Source organism: Haemaphysalis longicornis, unplaced genomic scaffold (assembly GCF_048455015.1).
Source record: "Haemaphysalis longicornis isolate Haplotype H1 unplaced genomic scaffold, Haemaphysalis longicornis Haplotype H1 scaffold_9, whole genome shotgun sequence".
NCBI lineage: Eukaryota > Metazoa > Arthropoda > Arachnida > Ixodida > Ixodidae > Haemaphysalis > Haemaphysalis longicornis.
In genome coordinates this window covers 37,412,544-37,421,519 of record NW_027526460.1, presented here as the reverse complement: position 1 = coordinate 37,421,519, position 8,976 = coordinate 37,412,544, and the positions used below count along the sequence as shown (strand labels likewise).

Here is an 8,976-nt window from a genome sequence, read left to right as displayed (position 1 = left end):
AACAGCTACTGAAGCAGACAGCAGCTGAGACTAATTTCGACACCTAGAATTTTCTCGTAAAACCGCTGTCGAAGGCGTCAAAGAAAGCGCCCGATCGAAGGGAAATATCACACAACGGATGGCTGTTCGCAGATTTTATACCAGAGTTCTAATGCAGACGTGTAAACAGCTTCCGCAAGAGGGGCCTCTGACGAAAGCGTCTCAAAGCAAGATGAGCTCTGGAGAGTGGCTTAACTGATCTGTTTCGTATGCAAAGTAACCCCTCTTGATGACCCATTCCTGGCAACGCCGCCTGTATTAACATTGCCTGACGCGTCGCGCGCTTTTCAATGGGAAGGGTAGGGACGCTTAGTTCAGGTACTGATCCGCTATGTGGCGCGTGCCGGCGGACATCTCGCCTTACGTCACTGCTCGCGAGTAGCGAACGCTGCACCCACTTCTACGACGTGTGTCTGTCAGCTTGCCTGTTGGGCTTCAAGGGCCGTTTCGCTTACATCTTAGCCGCGACGGGGCGCTAGTTCTGTGGCGCACTGGGGATCTCGTTCAACGTGTCGCTCGCTTCATACTTGCTGCATTTTCCCAAAGATAAAGACGGAGGTGGACTGAAATAGTGTAGGAACATACTGATTGTCGGGTAGACATATAGCTAACAGAAAAACGATATTTTCGGATGGCGCAGCCATTATTTTACTGATATTTTTCTTTCTGGAGTATTTAGAGAAGAAAAAATTGCGTGCACGTTTTTTGTTCAGGCGCTCACTTCTACGATTACTTTCCAATAATATCACGTGCTTGTAAACTATAGAAAATTATAGGAAACAAAAGGATAAGCAGCTGGAATCCCGCCACGCTGTCCGGGCGCTTCTACAGTACAGTCCTAAATTTTAGAAGTGCGTACCGATGCGGAGTGCGAACAGCGGGGTCAAAACAATACCTAAATGCGGAGGGGATAGAGGTGGGATGCCCCACTCAGAAAATTTCAGGGCCTGTGATCCGAGTAGATAAGCGCGCAAAGCCCGCATCAGCCTGCGACAGCGCCAGGGATTTTGCTTCGTGACAAAGGAAGTTTTATCAGTGACAGACCAAGACAGACAGGCATGGTGAAAAACAAGAAGGCGTAGGAGCGCCGCCTCGGGAACGCTAAACAAACTTTCCACTATTTTGCATAGTTTCCGAGAAGCGGCGCTGGCTGGCGGACACGAAAGCACGCTGGAAGGCTACGGAGTGGGGAAGGGTAGGAGAGAGCAACAGGAGAGTGGCTGTTTGGCCATTTTTCGCTCACGCGTTAGGCACTGTTTATACAGGCGGCGTTGTTTCTGGGAACCTGAAGAAAATGACTCACTTTTCTCTATTCTGTACTCCCCAGAAGATCCTAAGGAGAAAAGTAGTCGTTTCTTCTACCGTTTTATCTTGCATGTAATTTTCCTTTTAATTCGCGTGCGTTATATGCGCAGAGAGAAGTCTCCCCTTGCAGCGCGGGACATAAAATAGCAAGGGGTGGTGAAGCTGAAAGCGGTGGCATAACCCATCCTTCACGTTTTAGTGATAGTGGCTCGTAAACGAAGCGAAGTATCGCCAGGGCCTGTTGGCAGCTAATTCTATCTCTCCGCAGGCGTACTGATCATGTAAAAAGAGGAAGTGTTAGATATTCTACAGACTCTCTGAAGGCTGAACAACTTCTTGTATTAACTGAAAGATCCCACGTTTCGTAGCTGGCTTGACTTTTGTTCGACAGCCAATTATTTGTTGTTTGTTGTGAAATCGATTGGTTGAATAAACGTTCATTGAGAAAAGAAATCAATGTGTCAGTTATGAAAGCGAATAAGAGAGAGAGAGAGAGAGAGAGAGAGAGAGAGAGAGAGAGAGAGAGAATGTTCTTTATAAGCTTGGCGATGCCATCCGAGCTAAGATGCCTAGCTTGCTACGCCAGATGAATGTGGTGACGATGACAATGAAATGGTGATTCTGAAGGTGTTTATGCAAGCAGATGCGTTCAGTTATTTCTAGTGTTTCTTCAAATGAGAAAACAAAATGACAACGAGGAAAGGCAATCACAAAAGTCAATAGGTGACTAAGAAAAGCCCAGTGAGCCTAACGGTAGGGATACCCGCCCTTTGTGGGGTCTTTCTTGGTAAACCAGGACCTCGGTAGCAGTTCAGACGCTGATGCCCGGATATCGCTGATGAGAGGGCTCTCTGCTGGTCAGTCGGGCAGCCCACCGCTCATACAGGGATTAGATGAATGATGCGCGAGGTCCGGAAACACTCCCATACCATGTGGAAGTGGGTATATGGGATATTAAGGCTACAGAGACGGACCCGAGAGAGGTGACAAGACAAGCGCTACTCGCCACTGATTTATTCCATTTGTTAGCAACGGCCCATACAACCCAGTGATGCGCCCATCGTATGCAGAACGCTGTGTTATATATGAATGGCCGCGCTAACAACAGCACCTGTTCTGTTCATTCATTCATTCATTCATTCATTCATTCTGAGCTACTTTTCATTTTTTCTTATCCAATTCAGCTAATATCCTTAACCTTGATCGTGGAGCATAATGCTGACTTGTGTCCGAGTAACATGATGTATTTGTGGACACAAGTTTTCACGCATCACCATCAACGTCCTCGTCGTCGTCATCATCATCATCACCATCATCATCGTCGTCGTCATCGTCGTCTTCATAACCATCGTCGTGACCGGCTTTTCCGTAAACCGGGGATGACCCGCTCTTAAATAAATTCGCGAGTTCAGTAAGTGAAATCAGGTCCCCGCCTGACAATTAAGCGTCGAACGAAAAGGCGGATAGAGCGGCTCATGGCGCCCACACAAGTGCAAGATTGACCCGCATCCCTCTTTCACGCACTGATGCAGCGAGGTCGCTGCGGTCCATTGCCCGGGAAGTCACTCTCGCTAAGTGGAATACACCCAAGTTCTCCAACGCTCGTCTTTACTCGCTCGACCCAGATTTGCAGCGCCATCTACCTAATAAAGTACCACGCTCGGACGTCACCTTACTTTGTCGCCTGTGGCTAGGTGTTGCCTTCACCGGTGCTTACTCCTACACCATTGGAATGGCCAACAGCCCTGCTTGTGATGCGTGCGCCACCGACGAGACGATTGAACACCTTCTGTGCCATTGGGACCGCTTCACAACGCCGAGGCAACAGCTCTCCACCACACTTCGCCGACTCGACGACCTCCCCTTTACAGCGCAGACAATTTTGTGCCATAGGCGTTGTCCGACACAGGCCGAAAAGGCTATAAAAGCCCTACTGCTTTTTTTGAAGGACACGGGCCTGTCTGAACGATTGTAGGGACATTACTATAGTGCAGTGCCCTTAGTTCGCCCATTTTATCAGTGGATTGTATTAGTTTTGTGCATTTTCTGGTTGTGTGCGTTGTTTGTACCGCATTTATAGTTGCCTGGTCACGCCTTGTGTTTTTTCTCCTTTTCTTTCTCTCATTTTCTCCTTTAATATGTACTGCTGTCCTCTCTTTCCCTTTCATTTCCCGTATCCCCTCCCCCCTGAGTAGGGTAGCCAACCGGACACTATTCTGGTTAACCTCCCTGCCTTTCCTGTACTATTCCTTCCTTCCTTCATGTACAAAAACAAAGCATTGGATTCTACAAGCAAGGGAACTTATGTGTAAAGGACGCCTTAGTAGAACGGTAATAAAGTAAATGTGCTGGCCCATAAACTCTGCGTCCGTAAACTAAGCCCTTCTTTGCCACAGGGTGTGGGCATTACCGCTCATCTCTGATAAGCATCCGATCACACCGCGACTCGAGTACACTCTGCGCTAAGGCGGTCTCTGCCTATGCGGGAAGTGTGCTAAGGAACGTGAGGGGTTCGAAGAGGCCGCAAAACAAATGCACGCGTCCGAAGGCGTGGGTTTCCCGGAGAATAAATAACAGCTATCCCCCCCCCCCCCTACTTAGTTGCGGCGGGCTCAGATTCCGGCGCGTCGAGATGAGTAGGGCCCAAATGTGCCCAGATCCGCTTCCAGTCCTTCTTCCCTTGCTTCCTTCCCCACCTTTTAGTTCTTTTTGTCCCCGTATACGCTACTGAAGGCACAGGCATCGCAAAGTGCGGTGTTACCGCGACGTCCTCCAATGCGCCCGTGACACCGGAGAGCGCGAGAAGGCCCTGACGGAGACGCGCCTCTTGGCAGCACTCACTCTAAGTGGGGGGAGAACTTGCCCCTAAACGTCAAACACGAAAGAATGAATGCGTACGTTAGCGCCCTGCCAAGACGGAGCGAAAGGAATGCCGGGTGTTATCAGTTGCTTCAGTTCGTTTCGCGCTGACACCCAAGTGCGGACGCGTCAACGAAGCACCACGGGAACAGGACAGTGTCAATATCAAATGTACGAATGAACAGGCAGAACTACATGATGTGCCACGCTCAGAGTTGTAGGACAAACTTTGATGAGTGTATATGCAAGAGCAAAGAATGAAGCTTCATTCGGAAAAACGCGTTCAGATATTTAACAAGCACATGATAGGTGTAAGCTACTCGTGCATCTACCAACTGCAAATGCCATCAGAAAGTACACGGATACTCACAATTCAGCAGAAAGCGTGGTGAGAGCCTGAGCCTAGTTATGAGGCCGTTTCCCTTAAGAGCCCTCCCAGAATGTTCCGTCAGGTCTGAGCAGCTCCGTCTATCGCTTCCCGTTCAAGATACGAGCCTCCGTGCAAGGGAGCTCATCTATATAACCAGTAATAGCTACTTATTCGGTGCTTATGCGCAGGTGTTATGCTTCATACCTCGAAGCAATATAAAAACGAACAGAAAATGATTAAGAAAGGAAAGCAGACAGCTGTTGAGTAAAAAGATGTCAGAAAGACGGCCAGTATTAAGCAACCCCCGGTTGCCTGCCCTGTACACAAAGAACATCAACAAACGATAACAAAGAGAGTGCAAGTGCAGCCTTTGCGCTGGAGAAGCTGGACACAAAGATGTACACGATAAAATTAGGCTTATGAAGGCAGATCGAATCAAGAAGCCGGGCCCCTAGGGGCTGGCCGCACCGCTAAAGACAGTCGTGCAGCGTAGGCGAATTGCGTCACTCGAGAGAGTCGGCTGGGAAGGAAACGGTTTGGTACGGCCCCGAACAAAGCGAACGCTCATATACTTGCAACGGGGAAACAAATAAGAAAAAAAAAATAGACGACAAACAATTACTACACGTTGCCAGATCTGACAGGAGCAACAAATAAAATACTAAGGTAAAAAAGAAGGTTAGGAAGATAGAAGGTTACGGGGTCGCGACGGAGCACAGGATGACACGCTACACGCGCGCTTCTTAGATTGAAGCTTAAGGAAACGAAGTAAAAAAGAACGGGAAACGCTGAAAAAAAGGAAAAAAAAAGAACTATGAAAGCGCAGCGGACTAGGACAAGCTGGGGTAGCACGCTTGAGTCAGCTGCGTAGCGTATTTCGCAGACGAAGAAGAACCGAAAAACGGAAAATGACCAAAGGAGGCCCCTGCACTCTCAAAGCAAGTTTCCACGCGTGTCATCGGAGTGACAAGGGCAATGCGAAAGAATGGAGTGGACAGATTCAGACCTTGTGCCTTTTCTGTGCCTGGGTTGATTTATTTTAAGTTTTTTTTTTCCGGTTACAGATGGGTAGAAAGGGATTTGTTCGTGGTGATTTCTATATTTTTTGCGATCCACGCAGCGCAAGAACGGAATAATTATTGGACGATCTGCTAACCTAGAACGACGGAAAGTAGGAAAACATACAGACGAATTCTCCGCATCTGGCGATGTCGCTTGTCTTTTCCGTTGCCTACCGATTGCAACTAAGACAGAAAGGAGAAAGCGCTGTTATGTGGCAGTCGGTAAGTCGAACTCATTTCAAAGTAGTCCTTGAAGGATGAGACTTTTTTGGTAAGGTAAATTATAACGAATTGGTTTCTTGGTCATTTCGCTTCTCTCTCCAGTTATTCCGACCCATCTTCAATCCTCGGCTTTTGACATCAGGGCGATTCAGCTATTTCCAGTCAATTCTCTTCTTTTCCGCGAAGCATTTTTCAAGAATAAAAAAGTTCCTCTTTTGACGGGTGTTGTAAGTGGAGGTTACACTTTTCAAGCGAGAAAACCTTAACAGGTGACAGTAATCTACACCACGTCTGGTGACCGCGATGACCGCGATGGCTCTGGTGACTTTTAGCGTCAAAAGTAATGAAAACGCTTCTCATATATCTCTGATATCAGTATCAGCTTTCCCTCTTATCACAAAGGCGCTATATAAATTATCTTTACCGCGGAGCATAGATGCCACTTTCACTATTCAGCACATCTCGCTAGCGCCCGTCATTTTTATTGCGCATTATTACTTGGATCCTTACGTGAACACTCCGCCATCATTCCAAACAGGTGTAGGCAAGAGGAGCGTGAATTCCCATTGGCTGCTACATGTCACGTGGCTCCGTTAGGCGCTGCCTCGTGAGAGCTTCACTAGATGGCGCAAGCTGGCCTAAAGCGCGGAGTTGCAACCTTCGGTTAATAAAATGGCGCTTAGCGCGTGTGCGGGCGCTGCTTCATAGACGATTTGATAGGTCAGTAATTCTCAAATGGGGGTTCGCGGGTCTTCTAGGGCCCCTCGGAAGTATTTCAAGGGGTCCATGAAGCCCTCCCAAAACCCTCTCTCACCCCCTCCGCCTTTGCTCTCCTTTTTGTCAAACGTGGTCTTTAATTAATTTGATTGGTTATTAATGCCATTTTTTTGGTAACGGGGCGGTGACGTGCGCCATCCAACCAAAAAAAAAAGTAATGTATCTGGGTTTTGCTACTGTTTTATTTAAGCGGCCGGCTCAAATTAAGTTTGGTTAGTTAAAAGTTGTCGCTGTCCTACGCTCCGTCAGCGTCTCTGAACTTTATCAACCCATATTTCAATCTTCTTTTAGTCCCCTCCAAAGCGTTGTAGATTACCTTGCGCAGTGCAGAAAAGTTGCTTCGCCGCACGACACATACATTTCGCTTTTCCGTGTAGCACATGTTTGAGAGTCGGCTTCTTGCGCAACAGGACAGCTGTGCAGAAAAGGCAGACGCACAAAAGGGAGGTATATTATTCGTTTGTGAGCGAGTTCACCTGCAAAGACTAATTATCTGAAAACGGCTCAAAATATTGCAATTTGAAAGGGGTAAACAAAAAGCCCGAAAGGGGTAAACGGGACATTCATAGTTGGAGACGACTGCACTAAATAATAACGACAGCTGGCCTAGGGCGGATAGTTGGAAACTGTGCTATCTAGATCGACCTGTATTTTGGCTTCAGTTTTCCTTTTAAAGGGGCCGTGAAGCCAAAATGCAAGTTTGGTTCATTAAACAGGCACTTTTTTCCGCTAACAGTGATACCAATTTTGTCACACGCTCAACCAAATCTCCGGGATAATGTGGAAGAAAGATGAAATAGCGATGGCTACGAACTATCATGTGACATCTCTATGACGTCACATAATCTTTGTTGGGTGGTTAGCGGCCGCCGACCAAAGTTCCCGCCAGGAAACTCAGCTGCGCGATTGTAGTGGGACTTCTAGTTCCGTTTGGTCGTACCACTTCAAAAACGTGCGATTAACCTCGCTGAGAACTGCAATCTTTCAGTGTTTCTTTTTCTTGCGCCATGCTGACATCACCTAGCGCGAAATTTGAGTATTTTCTTCCTTTTTGGCGTTTTTCAAGTTTAATAAAACGCTTCGTTGCTTGAGTAGAACTGGGTGAGTTACCTAACGCTAGCTCTTTCAAACTGTGAAACTGGACAAGGCTTTATTTTGTCTTCAAGACCCCCCTAACTTTTCAGTCCCCGTTATCTTGGATCCCGTCTTTCTTTCTTACATGCTTTCACACCTTTAACTCATGCCCTGCCATCAGTTTCTTTTCTCTCTCTTTTGCCGGCCATTCTTGTTCATGTCAACGCGCACTTATTCGGGAACGTGAACAAATTCAAGGCGTCTTTGCTGCCAAAACTAAGGAGGGCAATTGTAAAGGCAATTTCCCTGGCGCCTCCATTCCGGCGTCGTCTCTATGCTTTCTTTGGCGCCTCTTTGAAGCGGCTGCTCTCCAACCCGAAACGACTGTATTAAAAATGAACCATCCGGACGGCTTTCTCTAAATAGCTCGCGCAAATGGGCTCATTTAAATGCGTTATGCAAGCCTTTGCAAGAAATCAGAATGGTTTTTAGCCTGCTGCTTTTTCTGGACTGCGAGTAAACGCTACATTCTGCAGCAGCTCCTCATTTTGTGTAAACTGTAACAAAGGTCCAGCATTCGGAAGGTTAAATTTGTGCTTTCTTCAGGCTATTCTCTCTCAACTACCCATTTAATATACATGCTATGGAGGTCACAAAAAAAAGGAAACAGTTATGCATGCTTCAACCAAATACAGCTTTTGTATTTGCGATTGAAGTTTTAGGGTCAGCTTCATTTCAATGTTTCGCTTGTCAGGCCACCATGTCAAAAACATAATATGTGAGCAAGGGGTACATACATATTCCTAAAAAAAAATTGGTTAAATTCTTCCCACTTGGATTAAGCATATTACACGGCAGCGTCATAGACAAAGACACAAGGGAAAGAAAACGGCAGGACGACGCTGTACTTACAACTAAGTTTATTCAAACCGCAACACAAACATAAGTACTATGACCGAACCCACATGCTCCCCCATCATGACGCACAACTAGATTATCACACACTGATCATTGACACACGGAGCAGTCCAAAAACCAGAATTCTTTTTTCATGCGATGTTACCTACGGCTCACTAATACAAAATTCACCAATTTTTCTACTATTATATATGCCTCAATGACTTCTTTAGTGATCTGTTTGCGGTGCACCGAAAAGATGTCGGTATCATGTAGTTCGTACTGGTAGTTGGGCGAGTTGGTACGAACTCAGCCAAATGTTGATCCTTTTGCAGTCACTTTGATTACGTTGTCTAAGAGCTAACCCTAAAT

The 8,976-nt window shown here is 46.8% G+C and overlaps 1 long non-coding RNA gene across 1 annotated transcript in view; it reads right to left on the bottom strand.

Moving 5' to 3' along the window:
- Positions 1-7,004: 7,004 nt before the first annotated feature.
- Positions 7,005-8,976, bottom strand: part of LOC144153653 (uncharacterized) — a 70,477-nt gene continuing 68,505 nt past the window's right edge. Inside the window, exon 3 of the long non-coding RNA XR_013319347.1 lies at positions 7,005-7,048. This is a non-coding gene — a long non-coding RNA (uncharacterized LOC144153653). The remainder of the gene's footprint in view (positions 7,049-8,976) is intronic.